General features: G+C 37.5%; 1 long non-coding RNA gene across 1 annotated transcript in view; it reads right to left on the reverse strand.

Moving 5' to 3' along the window:
* Positions 1 to 12,297, reverse strand: part of LOC147369967 (uncharacterized) — a 66,617-nt gene extending 54,320 nt beyond the window's left edge. Inside the window, exon 1 of the long non-coding RNA XR_015168249.1 lies at positions 11,994 to 12,297. This is a non-coding gene — a long non-coding RNA (uncharacterized LOC147369967). The remainder of the gene's footprint in view (positions 1 to 11,993) is intronic.
* Positions 12,298 to 17,384: the final 5,087 nt, after the last annotated feature.

The following is a 17,384-nucleotide window of genomic DNA, read 5'->3' on the forward strand; positions in this document are numbered from 1 at the left end:
GAGCTACAAGGGAAGCCCTTACCACCTCTAAATAAAACTTCTTCCCCTTCATGACTCCATGGAACATATTCCTGTGCTCTTTTTGGTATTTCTGGAAATAAAGTCTCTGTCCAAAATGTGTGTTATTAGAAAATACACTTTTATTAATTAGGATAACATATTATTTGTGTTCATAGTTTGCTGTGCTTCTCATTATTAAGTCCACTAGAAGAAGAATCTGTGTTTAATAAGAATATTGTTCATAATTTTATCTCTGTGAGATACTTTGCTACATATACCCTAGAATTAGTCAGGTTAAAACAGGCACGCACGCACGTGCGTGTACACACACACACACACACTTCTTTGCTTTGATATGAATGGTTTTTCCCACAAATACATGAACATTTTGGAATCACACAAGACATGTTTGATACACAACATTAGTAACTTACAAAGCTGATTTTTAAAGAAAATATTGAGAGTACAATTCTTAAATAATGAAGACCAAAATTCAAACAACCAAACCAGAAGGATACAACAAAATTAGTGTTGCCAGTTTCAAATTAGTTACTTTAAGAAGACAAACATTTATTGCACTACCCAGAATATTTTTGGAAGTCCTCTTTGGGGAATTTTTAGGTACCATTGGTCCAAATCTTTTGAAATATTCTTAGTGATGTTGAATCTTCATCAATTGAGGTCAAATTGTATTTTTAGAGAGAGCAAAAAGCCAATCAAAGCCAAGTCTGCTGCATAAGGTAAGTGATCAAGCTGAGTCGTTCCACTTCTGATCAGAATCAAAGCCGCCTGCAAACTCCACAGTGGTGTGTTTATGTGGTTTTATAAAGTTTCTACTGTCATTGAAGACAATTTTAGATGAAAGCTATAAATTTGTTCTGAATATCATTAGAATGTGTAACTACTTCCTAAGATGATGATTTTGAACAAAAATTAAATTTGGGCATATAGCTTTTAATATACTTGTTTTATTTTAAAGTAGAAGGAATAAATTACTTTTTATTCTCAAACATCAAAATGATTTCTAGGTGAATTAAAAATGCCCTCTTTAAATTAAACAATAAAAATCTGGAAGAAATTACAGGCGATTAGCTAAACATCATAACAACAAAGTGGGAACCTTTAAAGAATATATTGATATTGGTACAATTGATGGTTTAAAAAAGTACATCAGAAAAAAAATGCACATAGAAGATTAAAAGACAATACACGGGAAAAAAAGAGACTTAGTAAATTTATACATCTTTGAAATGAAAAAAACTTAAATTGTTAGACTCAGTAAAAGAAAAGAACCATTCTCCTAGCTTACAAAATATAATTTGGCATGATGTTCCTCCAGGACAAATTGGTGCTATGTACAAAATGTCTGAAAAACATGTACACTTTTTGACACAGTAAGTTAAATTTTAAGAATGTGTTTGAAAGAAATTTTGAATGTGCACAAAGACATATTCAAGTAAGTTCTTCATAGTAGCGAAGGAGAAGAAAATCTGATGCCCAACTACAGAGGATTAAATTAGTCAATCTTGATATTTCCATATAGTAGGATAATTAAAAACAGGAAAATGTTTATAATATACAAGTTGTCAAGCAAGAACACCATTGCAGTCATTTTACTTCTTTAAACAGTCAATTAATCTATTTTCAAATATTCTTAATTCAGTTTAATGAAAAACAGACTTTTGGCATTGTGTGTGTGTGTGTGTGCGTGCATGTGTGTGTGTGTTAAATTGTTACTTTTAAAACACTCCTCTGCTGGCGATGTTGTAAAAGCTCTTCATTCTGGATAAAGCATTGCTTCTGTTCATGGACATTTTCTCACAGCAACACCACACAGTCTGTTCTGCCTAAGCCATGAGGATACATGGGAACCGTCTTTGCCACCCGCACAGAACTGCCTGCTTTGGTGGGCACATTGCACTGATTTACTTTTTCCTCCTGAGAGCTGAGGTTTCTACTTTCTGAGACATTCAGAGTAGGTGATTTAAAGCTTGTGATTATCACTTCAGGATTGAGTCTGTTTTTAATGACAATTTAAATCACAGAGAACAACACTGCTCAATCTCCTGATATCCTTTCTATACCAGATGACCACTTAAACTCTATCTTCCTGCAGATCTTTGCACCTTTTCACATGTGTTTTCTTTTAGTTAAAGCTAAGAATATGATTTGGATTATTCATTTATTTCAGTGTGTTAAAACTTGAGCTCCTTCATCATATTTCAGGTTTGTTTAATAGCTTATAGGGGTTAAAATACCATCAACGAAATAACCAACACTGCATTTGGTTACATAGCAGAGGGCACTTTCTCAGTCCTTGCAAAGAAAACCCCAAAATAAGATCTTTTAGAAGTGTTGGTATGTCCCAACTAGAACAAAGAAATTTTTTAATCTGAAAAGAGGCTATTGACAAAGGGATGATACTGAAAAACTGGGGATTTTTTTTTTATAGTCATATTAAAAAGTCATATTTGAAAAACTTGTCACAAATGTTGATAAAATAAGTTTAATCATCAAATATATATTGTGGACTCAAGAGGAGGTAGAACATATGCTATATTTGACTTAGTTACTAAAGCCCCAGAAAATTAAAGAATTCATTTAGAATTGTATTAATATGAGTAATGCTCTAAGATATGTGTATAATACAATTGTATTTCTCATTTTGTGAAGGTGATTTCAGAAAAGCAGTGTAGAAATGAGGCTTAAAACCATAGACATAACCACGTGGTCAGACATAACCCATGTGGTCCTGCCAGAAGCTACCTGTCTCACCTTGGGCAAACTGTTTTATTTCCTCCCACATACTGAAGGCATAATAATGCATGTCTTAAAAATTACAAGATAAGCCTTGTAAATGAAATGAAATCATACATGAAAGACATTGCAGAGTTCTTGGCTCATAATAAGCACTAAATAAACAGTAGTCTCCATTATCATGGCTAACACCAGTTTTGATGCTCATTAAATTTCATGCTGTTCTCCTTTTCCGAATTGTCTCCTCACTTAGGTTGCATCTCCAAGATCCATTTCTTTTTCTTTTTATTTATTTAAAGATTTTTTTATGTGGACCATTTTTAAAGCCTTGATTGAATTTCTTACAATATTGCTTCTTTTTATGTTTTGGTTTTTTAGCTCAAGGCTTGTGGGATCTTAGACCCCTAACCAGGGACTGAGCTTGTGTCCCCTGCATTGGAAGGCAAAGTCTTCAGGGAAATTTCTCCAAGATCCATTTCAATTTTAACTTTTTTCTAAGATTTCCTTGATTTTTCTGGCTTTTATTGATCTCTGTAAATGTTTCATAACTGATTCGTACCCCTTAACACAAATAAACTATAAACTCCTAGAGATCAGGAAAATGCCTCCTGTTGTTTCAGAATTTCTTAAAGAATTTTATTCATCATCTCCATGTCTTAGTTATTTATTGTGATATAACAAACCCTGAGACTCAGTAGCTTAAAACAGCAACCATCGTATTATGTCTCATGATTTTTGCAGGTCAGGAATTTGGTCAGTGGTTGGTCAGGAGGGTCTATTATTTTGAAAAGCATTGAGAAAGTAATTGGTGGTATTCAGCTGGCAGCTGGACTGCTATGGAGGATCCAAGATGTCTTTATTCACATTCCAGTGCCTTGGTGAGGCTGTTGGTAAAATTGGGCTCAGCAGGTATGCCAATGCCTACAGGAGGCATATGCATGTCCTTTACCCAGCAAGGTGGGCTCATAGCTATCGTTGGACTTCTTACATGTCAGCTGAGGCCACCAAATACATGGCCTTAAATAACTAAGAAGTCATGTAGCATCACCATTATTGGGGGACACAGTCACAAGCCTACCAGGTTCATAAGGAAGAGACATCATATATCCCACCCTTTAATGGCAGGAATGTCAAACAGTTTGCAGCCATGGTTTAAAACTGCCAAAAATGTCTCTGATATAAAGTGTACTTTGAGAGCAGAGACTATGTCCTGGTTATATTTACATTACCAACAGTGTCTTATAGGTCAGGAGATATTCAATAAAGATAACTAACTATAAGCTATAAACGTCTTTTAAAATTTGATTACAAATATGCCTTTGTATTCTATATGAAGAGAAATCAAACTAATTATTGATGTTTTTCATATCAGAATCTAGTCTTCTTAAATTTTACTACCATGAAACCATGCCCATATTGAAAATGTCCTTATTACTGCCACCTATCCCTTCTTTCTCTCTTTCTCCTGTGTGTGTAAGATCTGAAGTCAGAAATATGGTGTTTTCTACCAATAATACTGCGGAAGCCACTTCTTTTCTTCAGAGCCAAATTTCATCTTTTTAATAATAATAATTTTAACATTAATATTAAGTTAGGTAATATTTAAAGTTTCATACAACTCTAAAACTCTGCAACTGTGGTTTACTCTTGTTATAATAACCACTGGAGAGCAGCATGGATCGGAAGAAACAGCACTGCTCTGGGGGCAATAGAACGTGGAGTTTGGTTCCAGACCTGCCCCCTGTTGATGATGTAAATTACTAGAGAAATTACTATTCTCCAAAGTGCCCAAGACTGTAGTGACTTGTGTGAGATAATAGATACGAAAAATCTTGATCAACTATAAAGAGTTGTGTGTCATGACTGGGAAACAGTTCTCTGCCTTCCTAAAGGGATGGTGGAAAGTCCTACAGGATTTAAGATAGAATCTGTCCTTGTACTAAACACAGCTTTGGAGCACTTCTTTGAATGACGTCTATGTTGGAGTAGCTCTAGCCCCGGATCCTGCTACTGAGCGCAGCCCACACAAGTATCACCCTCTTGCCTTACTTGGAGGCTGCGTTTCTAATCATTGAAAACATGCATATCATCAGAGAAAGGCACTGATAATTCAGCCGCTGGGCCAGTATGGAGAAGTTATTCATTTCTGGGTTCAACCTCAGGTCAAAAACATGAAACCTCAACCATTAAGCAAAATGGTGACAGGCCCGGTAGTGATGACCCAAAGTGAACGTATTGCTCATGAGAAGCAAGGGTAGGAATACAGTGGCCTGCAAAGGATGGCAAGTCAAGGTCAGGAACAACCAGGCCGTAGTCCAGAGATGTATATGGAACAGAATGTTCAAGATGGAGTAGAGAACAGCAAAGGGGAGGTAACCACCAACAGGAAAGGTTATGGAAACCCTTCACGGGTGGACTGTATGTTCAGGGTTTGTTTCTTTCCTCCACCAGCTTCTTCTTTCCTTGATACTCTGCCTAAAATAGATAACTAATGAGAACATACTGTATAGTACAGGGAACTCTACGTAATGTACTGGATGGGAAGGAAGTCCAAAAAGGAGGAGATATGTGTGTATGTAAGGCTGATTCATTTCGCTATACAGGTGAAACTAACACAACAATGTAAAGCGATGGTACTCCAGTAAAAAAATAATTTTTAAAAAAAGACATCTGTATCTCCATAGGTCCTGTGAAGACATGGAAAGTGAAGGGAAAGTGTTAGTCACTCAGTCATGTCCAACTTGTAGCCTGCCAGTTTCCTCTGTCCATGGAATTCTCCAGGCAAGAATCCTGGAGTGGGTTGCCATTCCCTTCTCCAGGGGATCTTCCTGGTCCAGGGATCGAACCTGGGTCTCCTGTATTGAAGGCAGGCTCTTTATTGTCTGAGACACCAGGGAAGCTGGAAAAGGATACCTTCCTGCTGAAGAAGGCAGTTTGTTTTGCCTCCCAGGCCCACAGCTGGAACTGGACTCACTTCTTGAAACCCAGCTCCTCAGTTAGCTTCAGCCTCAGTACTTTTTTAGACATCTTACACCCTAACGTTCACACTGGAAGGATGCTGAGTTCACTAGGACTGTAGAATTTGTTTGAAGTTAGTACTTGTGTTCTCAGCAGTATTGTTTCCTAACTTATTTCTCTAATTTGCCTAGGCTTAATGGAAAGCATCACTAAAGAAATATGTAAAATGAATAGATTTATATCTAGTGCCTGGAACTGTTATGGTCTGGTTGTGGGGCTGTAATGCGTGGTAATGTCTGAGAATGGAGGAAGGAATGGATGATTTCTGCGTTCTCTTGTCCTTAGAGGTGGCTGAGAAACACCCACCCAGATACAAAAGTCAAGAGAGGGTCACGCTCCACCTTGCCTTTGTTGATGACACGTTTTTTCAGCCCAGTTCTTGGCCTGCTGCTGCTGAGGGCTCACACAGCTCGGGGTGTCTGGGAAATGCCTGTTTCATTAAGGCTGCTGAACCCTATCAGATTACACTTCAGAAGTAGTGACCAGCTTACTTAAAACAAAGAAGCTTTGACCTTTCTCCCCTTCTGAAACCAAAAACAGATGAAGTTAAAGTGACTCATTTCCGGCTTTAAATATGCTCTAAGAAACATTTTCTCAAGTAGTTTTGGGCCTGAAGGTTTTTGGTTTTTTTCATTTTTTTGGTTGTGTTTTTGCTTTCGTTTTATATTTTTACATAAATACTCCTTCCTTTCTTTCCAAGGTCAACGGATCTATTACTTGTATTCATGGTGCAGCTGACTATCCTTTTTTTTTTCTTCTTCTAGATTTCTTTCTTCATTTAAAAAAAAAAATCTGCGTTGTTTATAGCCATGACCCTTGATCCTCCAAGTCTTAAAACAGCTTGGCTTTCAGCAGCTGAATCTGACAAGGTCAGCATTTTTCTGTTTATTCTGAGAATACTATTTACCCTCTGGGGTTTTTAAAAGCAATTCTGTAAAACATCACTTGGAAAAAGTTTGTAGCATTCATAGAGACTTCTATAAAGTCAGCTCACAATAAAAGACAATTTCTTACTCTGATTTCTGAACTCTAAGACAATCATCACAATTTGAGTATCTGGTGCCTAAGTAGCTGCTAACCAAAAATTTTAAATGAAATTATAACTATAAAATAATCTAAATGATCTAAATATTTATTTCACTTCAGTATGATGTGCTTCCAACTTGAATCAAAAACCAGACAATTCTGTCTTCTTCAGAAAATATTTCCCTGCAAAATTGCATGATACAATACATTAGTTATTGTAAGTCATGAATTAGGATACAGAGAGAAGGCAGACCTTTTCAGTAGTCAAGCCGCAGAACAAATCTACTTTTGATCAGTATGTAAGTTGTGAGTCAGCTGGGGCTCATAACTTGTGTTTAAGGAGACAAAAGCTGTTTCTGAACTGGTGAAATTGAGAATGTTATTTGAAAAGAGACTAACGTATTTGTTAAAGGTTCAAAGATAATCCGCCAGGCCTGGATACAGTTCTCCATTGACTGGAGTGACTGCCAACGCCTCTGCTTCAGCGTGAACACCTCAGAGCCCAGCAGCCCCTGGGATCAAGCTGAAAACATTACTTTCTAGCCGGGCGGTTTCATCACAGAACATGCCTCCCCGACACATGGAATTCCCCTCTAATAGAATTGACGGTGAAGCCAAAGTATGTAATGTGTTCAAATCTTATTAAGAAAAAGTTCATTCACTAGACTGTGAGAAGAAAACATTTTAACTCTAGCAAATGCGCTGCTAGGTCAGAATGCACTACAAGAGCAAACAGACATCTTTTTGGTGGTGGATAAGGGTTGGATAGGGGGTGAGAGGAAACACCCATGCCACTGGGAACACTGGGGTTTCTTCAGGAAGAGTAAGGATACTTGAATCTCGGGCTCAGGAGAATCAGGTAGCAGGTGCCTGAGAGGATCAGCACTGCTAAGTCTGCATTTATTCCTTGAGCTCTAACTGTACATTAATCCTATAAGATGGTCTAATAAAATAATGCATTTTTCAAAATGCTTAGCTGGCATTTCAGGAGGGGTGGGCATTTTTATTATTTACCAAGGAATGCATCTGGAAAGCAGTGGTGAATGAAGGCAGCTGGCGCTGTAGGCTGCTCTGGCCTCCAGGGGTCACCCTTCCCTTTAATGACTGTATAGTAAAAGTCTGAGACCCCACCCTGAGGGACCTGGGTCTTGCAGCAATTTCTTGTGCCCTCAAAACTCTGAGAAGCCCAGATGTTGCTTAAATGTTTCAGAACGTGTGCGGGTTGTCACTTTGCCCCTCAGCCAGCCATCTGTCTCGATCTGCTGCCACACCCTTCTGCTGGCCACCTCTTCCTGCCAGAGCCTGCCTTCTCGAGTGCTGTTTCTGCTCCCCTCAATCCAAAGCGTGGACGTGGGTCTGTATCATTACTCCCTACAGCCTGCGGCAGGCTGAGGAATTTCACAAAACTTTGCTGGAGGCTTACAGATAGCAGAAAGAAAAGAAATACGGGACAGGACACTAGATTTATGCAACTCCTCTTCAAATGCATACATCTCCCAGGGGTTCCCTGCTAAATGTCTCTCCCTTACACACACACACACGTCTTACACTATGTGGCACTGGCCAGCGTCCTTCTGTCTTGTCTGGAATCAAGAGTCTCACATGTCCTGTGTGACTACCACACACAGGAAAGTTTATTTTCCTAAGAGGAAATCTGATGTGATCTGAAAAGAAGACAACCCTTTATGTTATCTATGCAGCTTCTTTCCCTAGTGTATCAAACTTTCTCAGACTACAAGTCTTTGCCCTACCTTATTTTAATCAAGATGTGGAGGGGTGGACAGGGGACAGCTGTGCAATTTAAAAGGCAAGATGTTTCTGGATTCGAAGCCTTCATTTTCATATAGATACTGACATCCATCTAGATACGCTGTTCTACTGGGGAGTCCATGACTAAAGAAAGTACCCAGTGTGACTTAAGGAGGGGATCCTGGGATCACTCAGAATAAAGGAAAATAGTCAATTACAGAGTCACAGGTATAAAAGGAGAAGGCAAGAACTGGATTCTGAGACCGGGAGGTTAATCAGCTCAGATCTTAGGCTGTGTAAACTGAGGAACTATTAAGAGTTAGATGATGACACTTCCAAAGCAAAAGCAAAGAGAGGAATTATATACAGAGAAGCAAGAGATGGAAAAGAAAACTGCAGAAATGATCCATTGCGAAACAGAAATAGAGACACAGATGTAGAGGGAAAAAATGTATGGATACCAATGCGGGAAGGAGGAGGTGAGATGAATTGGGAGATTGGGATCGACATACATCCAATACTGATACTATATACGAAATAGATAAGTAATGAGAATATACTGGATAGCTCAGGGAACCCTAGTCAGGGCTCTATGGTGACCTAAATGAGAAGGAAATCCAAAAAAGAGGGGCTCTATGTATACATATAGCTGATTCACTTTGCTGTACAGTAGAAACTAACACAACATTATCAAACAACTATACTTCAATAAATAATTAATTTAAAACAAAAAACAAAAAAATACCAAATGTAATATACTTTATTTCCTCAATGAAGTGAATTTCCCTGTTAAAGGCTAGAGATTGATTAGAAAAACCCAGAGTGATTCACTCTGGATTAGACAAAAGCAAAGACCAGAGACATGAAATGAAAGTTTCACTGAGGACTGCCATTGTCCTTTCATTTGCCCTACTCTCAGGAGACTTGAACCAGGCATTTGGGCAGGGTACTAATTCTGTGTCCCTGCAAGCCAGCACAGTCTAAATGTTTGTTCACACTTATTCAGAGCAGGACCTCATGAGGGAAAGACGGAAGACTCCTGTTGGTGGCAGCTTTTATCTCTGACCCAAACTTCAAGACTTCGCTGAATAAATCAAAGACTTTTCTGAGGAGATATTTTGATGACCAGCTATTGCTACTTGACCAGCTGATTTCCACTCCAAGCTAGCCTCTCAAAGTTTAGGTCCCAACAAGGTATATAACTTTCCTTGGAAATTTTCTAATAAATGTAATTCTTCCATCTTATTGATTGCCCAATGATGTCCTGGTGTCTCCTGCAGATGGAAGCCCTGGACACCATCTAGCTGATCTACCTCTCAACACGTCTCTGCCAGTCTTATACTCCTGTCACTTACTTGGGTTCCTGGTGTCAGGACCACCGAACATATGTCCCTCTTTCCCCACTTACCCACATGATAAAAACAGTGCATTTCCGAACACAAGATCTCTTGTCAGGAGGACTCCCTCTAAACGCTGTGAACAGAAATGGTGGATCTAAAGGTATAAACAATAGTAGAGATGGAGGCCAAGATGTAGAAGATATGTATCCAAAATGTTCCTACGGTCATCTGGATATGACACGTTGAATGAAGTTTGGAGCCACTGCTTTGTGCTGCCGTCTAAAGAAAAGATTTAAGAATTCTGCCCCCCAAAAATAAGGCTACATTCTAACTTATTTAGTAAAACAGTACTTTGGACTTCTCGACACTTCTATTTCATTAGCATGGTTTGCGTGTAAACTTCTAATTGGTTTCTTTATACTCACTTTTAAAAATGAATATATTCTTCTGCATTAACATTTTATATAACATCATGGTCTAGACATGTACATGTACTGCTAAAATTAAATCATCAATAATCACTATCTAAAATGAATTACATTCCAAAAGCTCTGGCTAATGATTTATCTCTTCTTCATGGAACCGATCTCTATCAGATTGATTTATGTAGCAGCCAATCATGTTTCAGTAAACTGCAGCATGCACATGCATCTTTAAGTGATGATAAGCTGTGACTGTCCATTTATTTGTACAACACTAGCAACAAAAAAAAGAAGGAAAAAAAAAGTCCCAACCTCTTTCAAAAGCTTCACACTCTGACCAAACCCTCTAAGAAATGATAATGGCCAATCCTCTATCACATTTCAAAATAACTGATATACTAGGATCAAGCATATGCAAAAACATACACAAAAATGGTGCGCCATTAAAAGAGTGACATTTGATACAGGGAATTCTTTGCCTTTGCATGTTTACATTATTCGCTTTGATAGCAAGGTACCTTTTTGCACATTTACATTATTTGCTTTGATAGTAGATGCTTTTGTTAGTTGTTGAAGTGATTGACAACCTCATGCTGTTCTATTTAATTGCCTTTTCTGCAATGCAAGGTTCTATGTTTAGAAGACGCTGTTTCATAAATAAACCCAAAGTGTGTGTGTGTGTGTGTGTGTGTATACTACAGAGGTTTCATTTCTCAAGTCAATTCTGTAACTGTTCAGCTACAGCTGTCGCCATATTTATCTGTATTTACATTAGGGTTCATTCTCATCCTTCATATTTTTTTGGCTTTTCTATGTTTAAGGAAATTAACAGATCTTCTTAAAAGAATGAGAGCCTTTTCTTACAACTCTTCAATACAGAGGGAAGGGTGGAGGTATTGGACATATAATGTTTTAGCGTAAATCATCTATTCCTTCAAGCCCCACACAATTTTCTGCATAAGACCACCTCTAAGATTTAAAAACTGTAAGGATTTTGCATTCTCCCTGAATTTATGTTCTAGTTTTTGGGTTTGTTTTCTCAATAAATTCCAAATACTAATTTTTTCCAGTTAACAAAATATAATATAGAAATATTACTGTGAAAGGGTTTTGTCACATGATGATTTCAAAAATAGTCTCCCATTGAGAGTTTGGTCAATCATATGATATAAAAATATACAGCTCAATAGTAAGATCTTTAGTGATTTTTTTTTAACTTAGCTAAAAATTAAGTTCAATTCTGAAAATTAAGTTATTATTATATCTTAGACTTATCTTCAGAAATAGTTCAAGATGATTATTACTGCTTTTTTTTTTTTTTTTAATGTAGTCACTCTTTGTTATTTGTCACAGGTCTAGATGATCCTGAGCACATTTGATAACAAACTCCATAGGCATTCTACAGGTCAACACACATGATATTAACACTGTGGTGACTTTCCCTCCAATACTCTGTTGTGAGCTAAAGTCACAGAGACAGTGATTTTAGAGGCAAAGAGGTAGAGAAATGAAGCAGACAGACTGTTGTTTTCAACTGGTCTGAGACATAAAAAGTTGGATCGACTATGATTGTTTCAATTGTTAAATGAGGCAGGGTGATGTAGATAAAGTACTTAAATTTAAATCCTGACACTACCAACTCATTTGAGGAGGAAATGGCAACCCACTCTGGTATTCTTACCTGGAAAATACCATGGACAGAGGAGCCTGGCGGGCCACAGTCCATAGGGTCATAGTTGTGTAATTGTGTGTATCTCTTAACCATTCTGAGTTGTTTCTTCATCTGTAAAATGGAAACACACAATATCTACTTTCTAAGAAATAGCCACCATTGGATGACCTGGAAAAGAAGAAGCCAGAAGAATAAGTACACAGCTCCCAGTCCTCACTTTCTCAATCTCCTCTCTCATTGGCTAAACCCAATGTGAATCCCTGACTTCCCTGGCTCAGACAGTAAAAAATCTGTCTGCAGTGCAGGAGATCTGGGTTTGATCCTTTAGTTGGAAACATCCCCGGAAGAAGGCAATGGCAACCCACTCCAGTATTCTTGCCTGGAGAATCCCATGGACAGAGGAGCCTGGCAGACTACAGTCCATGGGGTTGCAAAGAGTCAGACACGAATGAGCAACTAACACTTTAACTTTTTTCAGCAGGATTTTCAGAATCCAGAAGACAGGAGTTCACTGACGCAATTCACAGGGAAAGCCTCCAGGGCAGAGGCAGGGTGGAGAGTGGTGAAGAGTAGATGATGAGAGATAAGGAAAAAGTCAATGTACCTATGAAAGAAAGCAATACAGTCCTAAAATAGAGAACCCAGAAAGAATCAGGTCAGAGCAAGACTACGGAGGAGGTAACACATAGATGGTGCTCTGAAGAATGAGGAGTCAAACACATAAAGAGATAAGCAGAGAGAATTCTAGGCAAAAAGAATAGTATTGGCAATGGTCCTGGTGTAGGAAAGAGCTGTCTGTACTCTGTGACTTGAAAGAATACTCATGTGGTTTTCATAAGTCAAGGTAGGAATTTAGACCTAATTGGTTGTGCAATGGGTTTTAAATAGGAGAGTGACATTTGGAAGAAGCTTACAGATGCTGTGTGAAGAATGAACTGAACAAGAAAACTGGGAGAAAAAAAAGGAAAAGGAGCATTAAAAAAAAAAAAAAAAAGCTAAATATACAATAGAGTAGATGTCACAAGGCAAAACCAAATGATTAAATGGCAAATGAGTCATACAGACCAGAAAGTTCATGTGTTCAGAGAAAGGACAATGCCTTTCTACTTGAGTTAATAATGAAGGTTTTATCAGAAGACAGTTTAAACTGGAACTTAGAGGCTGGTACAGAATTAAAACAAATGGAGAGAAAGGGGAAGCCCAATCCAGAATAGGAAGAAATGGAAATCAGTAATTACGTACAAATGTTTGGCAAAGAATGAAGAGGGCTTTTTTCAGGCAAGGAACAAGGGAAACGGAGCTGGGTTCAGGAAGAAGGACATATATGAGTATATTGGGATTTGTTAATTAATTTTCTGTTCTTCTCAGGTCAAGTTTTTACTCTTATCCAAGTCTTTCAATAAGTTTGGTAAGATTTTCAGGTACTCTGGATACAAGAGAGATATTTTAGGGTTTACCCCTTCAAATCATATCACATAACCAATCTATCAGCTACTGATCTAACTTATGCAAAGCTGCTTTTCAAAGATCAGAAATAACCAAAGTAAAATGTACTCCAAACAAGGTTTGGCAAGCCAGTAACATAAGCATGGATTACATTACATGCTGTTCTAGAGTATCTATTACATCTTTGCTTCTCTGGTGCAGAAAGTTGAGAAAGACCTATATATTTGTTCTTACTGTTTTTTTTTTTTAAGCTAGGAAATCTGATTTTATTGATGATGGAAATTGAGCTGTATTTCTATTGGCCTACCAACACACGGAAAAGTAGAGGCAGCATCTATACAAATTCTTAAGAATAAAGTTTTAGTTTTAAGAGATGACTAGTGCTATTTTTTGAGACATTAATGCTTCAAACTCATTCTTGTTCTGTGTGTATATATATGTCATATTGAACTATTTTGTTATATTTTTCCTAGAAAATGGCATCAAATTTTTATTTGAAACATGTTTTCTTTAATTCTAGAATATAGTTTTCTTAATATAAGACAGGAGAAGGCAATGGTACCCCACTCCAGTACTCTTGCCTGGAAAATCCCATGGATGGAGGAGCCTGGTAGGCTGCAGTCCATGGGGTCGATGTAATTGGCAATATATTTAATTCTATAAATCATTTAAATCTATTATATTTTCTATATATATCAATTAATGATACAAATATTATGTATTCATGTGTGGAACTGAAGAGTCAAAGTGTTTAAGATCATTGCTCAAGATTATCTAACAAGTAAAGGGCATAACTAAGACTTGAGTTGAGAAATAATTAGGAAAATAATTTTCCCACATCTCTTTTTTGCGATATTTTGAACCTTCCTCTGAGGACAGTAGAGTCACTAATGAAACTCATCGTGAAAGTGAAAGTGAAGTTGCTCAGTCGTGTCCAACTCTTTGCGACCCTGTGGACTGTAGCCCACCAGGCTCCTCCGTCCATGGGATTCTCCAGGCAAGAATACTGGAGTGGGTTGCCATTTCCTTCTCCAGGGGATTTTCCTGACCCAGGGATCGAACCCAGGTCTCCCGCATTGCGGGCAGATGCTTTAACCTCTGAGCCACCAGGGAAGCCCAACTCACAGTAATTGTATATCAATTAGTATTTCACAATAAGGCTAATAATGACCAAGTGAAATACAGGTAAAAATAAAAACCTTTACCAGGACTTACGTTACAAAGTGACTTTATTTATGGAACCCAAACATACCTCATAATTTGTTATGTTATTGTCTCTGTGATTGTTTAATTCATCTGTACCTCTCTCATGAGATTATTAAAAATGAACAACTAAATAGTGGTAATTCAAGTCAATTCATTCATGAATTGATTTTGATTCCTTTTCTATGCCCATTTGGAACTCACACTTTGTTCAAGGCTTTGCTCAGTTTCCACCCATTCCACATAGGGTTCCTGACTACTGAGACCATTTTCTATCTCCCTTTGCTTTCCACACTCCACATTAATTTGGGGCATTACTTTGTACCTAAGGAGTTTAGTCTTATGGGGTTAAACCCAGTGCTTGTAAAAAAATAGAAGGATTTCTGGCTTCTTCTTTCAAAGCTTTCTTCTCACCACCCCATTATAGCTCTTCACTTAAGTTTGGCCAAGTGTATCCTCTTTATTGGGAATTTGAATCTTGAGCAAAGTAATACAGAAACAAAATACAAGAACTAAAGAAATGACTATAAAAGGTCAATTTAAAGGAACTTTAAAAGCATTGATAGGAATTCAATTCATATTGCTGAATTAATTTTCAATGAGAAGAGTACAAAAGTAAGTAATCATCAAGTAAGCAAACTATTCCTTGAGTTATACTTTTCCTAGTAAAATCTAAAAACATCATAATGGAAACTATTCACTAACCACAATATCTTCTATAAAATAAAGCCACATTCATGTTTAAATTCTACAATTTTTTGTTAAATACAAGACAAAGGCTTTTATCTCACCATGAAGACCAACAGAAGAGAGAGGAATGTGGAATTAATAGTCAAAGTCAAGTGAAGTAATAAAATGGAGTTCTCCGTGACCCATGGCCTTTTCTGCAGTACTTTAGTACATTCCTTTGATAAGCAAATACCAAGATCACATTGCATTCATAACACACTAGGAACTTGCACAAAGAGATTGATTTCATTTTTTATTATTCAAAAATTCTAAATGAGTCTCTCAGAGTGTTTGTGAACAGCATCATTTGTGGTATTTGGAGAGTTCATTGTATTGTCAATGATTTTCACAAATAAAAGAATACAAAAAATGTAGAGTGCAGTCTATAAGGGTACGAATAAACCACAGAAGTAATAACAACACTGCCTGCTGGTATGCTGCTGCTGCTGCTAAGTCACTTCAGTCGTGTCCAACTCTATGTGACCCCATAGACAGCAGCCCACCAGGCTCCCCCGTCCCTGGGATTCTCCAGGCAAGAACACTGGAGTGGGGTGCCATTTCCTTCTCCAATGCATGCAAGTGAAAAGTGAAAGTGAAGTCGTTCAGTCGTGTCTGACTCTTAGCGACCCCATGGACTGCAGTCCGCCAGGCTCCTCCATCCATGGGATTTTCCAGGCAAGAGCACTGGAGTGGGTTGCCATTGCCTTCTCCGCCTACTGGTATAGAACCTTACTATTCAAAAACACTTTAGTAATTGTGATTCAAATGATTTGTATCATATGAAAAGAAATTCTATGGAGAAATTAAAGAAATTATCTGTAAATATCACTCAGACATCCATTTAGAGACACAATATTTTCAGAAAGTTATTTTATTCACTAAATATAATATATTATATATACATGGTATCATGTCTATATACAAATTTTTCAATAACTGGCATAAGAACATATTTCATTTTTATCCAGAATAAGTAAATGTTGGCTTTTTATACACAAATGATAAGAATGTTATTTTTCACAGTAATGCTTAAAGAACTTGGCTTTCCTAAATAATTCATGTAATTTTTCCTCTGTTAGTACCCATTTGTATAACTGTGTATGATGAAAGTTAAGAAGTACCCCATCAGGAGGGGATGAAAGGCTGGCAACACTTGAAAAATTATAAACTAAACAGAAGTGATGCTATGGTCCCCCTTTCACATAAAAAAAAATCATAAAGTATTTCCTGTTTTGTCCCATTTCTCAGCTGGAACATACTCTCATAGAGGGAGCATGAAGAGATTAAAATCTAACTTTTTTTCTTCTTTAAGAAAACATAAGCATAATCACTTTTGATTTCTTTCAAGTAGTTCAATAAACAATGAGAACTATTTTAAAACTACAGGCATTCCATGGGAATCTCTCTGAAAAGAAATAACTTACACTGAATGTCATTTTATGAGTTAAGTTTATGGCAAGCTATAATCTTTTTGCAATATAGAGTGCAGTAAAAGCTAATTCATACATGTCCCTTTTCATCCAGTATATACAGGAGATCCAAATTTTATCTGCCGGAAATGACCTAAGGTGATTTTTTCTTCCTTTGAGAAGCAGAAGAATATTAAAATTGCAGGTACTTGTCAAGAGTTTCCTTAATTTACAAATGATCTACTTGACACTGAGTGCCTGGGGATGTCTTAATTTGTCTGCATCGGTGTTTCAGATCATGGTCCATAATGTGAGGGTTCTCTACTGTAGACAGAAAGCGCATGGGGACAGAGAGAGGAAGACAGCCAGAGGTTACTTAAACCAAGAACTGGAAGATCTTAGGCAGTTCAACCTGAAACAAAGGCATAAAACACACCATACCCTAAACCTTATAAAATAAAGGAGGAGGTAATGGGCACTCATGAAGGGCCAGCCACACGGATGCCCCCACATGGTGCAGGGCCAAATACGCGGAAAATATACTGATGTATCTGGAGAACTGGGAACTTCTCTAATGTGTGTGGGTTTTGATTTGGTATTTATTTCCAGGTAG

Source organism: Bos grunniens, chromosome 7, assembly GCF_055505025.1.
Source record: "Bos grunniens cultivar Pamir isolate PY7600 chromosome 7, Bosgru_T2T1.0, whole genome shotgun sequence".
Classification (NCBI taxonomy): Eukaryota; Metazoa; Chordata; class Mammalia; order Artiodactyla; family Bovidae; genus Bos; species Bos grunniens.